The sequence below is a fragment of the Apaloderma vittatum genome, unplaced genomic scaffold (assembly GCF_000703405.1).
Source record: "Apaloderma vittatum isolate BGI_N311 unplaced genomic scaffold, ASM70340v1 scaffold26564, whole genome shotgun sequence".
NCBI lineage: Eukaryota > Metazoa > Chordata > Aves > Trogoniformes > Trogonidae > Apaloderma > Apaloderma vittatum.
The window spans coordinates 23,122-24,193 of NW_009713633.1; positions in this window are offsets into that span (position 1 = coordinate 23,122).

Here is a 1,072-nt window from a genome sequence, read left to right on the forward strand (position 1 = left end):
CCTGAGCTGTGGCTGCCTGCCGAGGTGGTGGTCTCGCTGTTGGGAGAGCGGTGCTCCAGTTGGGCGGCCGTGGCTGTGGGGAACGCCTGGCACAAGCCCAGGTGTGGAAGCAGCTCTGTGCTGCTGGTGTCGGCTGCAGGGGAGATGCTACCCAGCTCTGGTGTGGGGGTGAGGGGCTGTTCTCCCATCTCCTTGGCTTGTGCTGGCAGCAGAGCAGGTGGGCGAGGACAGGATGAGGGGGAAAAAAGAGCCCAGGGTCCCTGTCACCCTCATCCTTCCTCCCCACTGCAGGAGGAAGGTGCCCCCAGCCCTTGGGGCTTGTCCCCACCCCAACACCCAGAGATGCACCAATGCTGAGAGGAACACAGGCACCTTCTGCATGGGTGCAAGTCCCCATTAAACCTGCAAAACCCCTCCAGCCACGGTTGGGGGACCATGCCAGGACCAGTGGGAACAGACAGGGCAAACACCAGCCGAGCACTCAGGCTTGAATCTGCAGCCAGAGAGCTGTTCGCAGCTCATCACCCGTCACCCAGATATCAGCCTCCCAGCCAGCCCCACAGCGATGCGGTTGACCCCAGCACTTACCTGGCAGCACACAGATCCCCAACAGCACCCAGCTCCAGAGCGGCCACCAGCCCCGGCACCCCATGACGCTTCCTCGGTGGCAGGGACTGGGCTGTCCCAGGGGAGCGACGCAACAGGGTGGCTCTGCCAGCAAGAACTCCCCCGGGGTGGGGACAAACACGTGTCCTGCCTGGGGCGCTGACAACTCTGTCCTTGCAGCCTGCTGTGGAGGTGCCTGCAGCCCAGTCCTGGGGACCCACTGATGCTGGGGGACACCCATTTTGCCACAGGTGTTTTAAGGTCCTTCCCAGGGTGACCCCCATGGGTGACACCCCAAGGTTGGTGTCCCCAAACCCCAGGGAGCACCTGATAGGCTGCAAAGCTACCTGGCCCAAAGGCCCTGGGATGGCAAGCGGGAAAAGGGGTCTCCAGCAACTCTGGCAGGTGGGGATCAGCCCCAGGCCCTGCACTCCCCCATTCACCCCCTCCCCGTTTACTGCCAGAT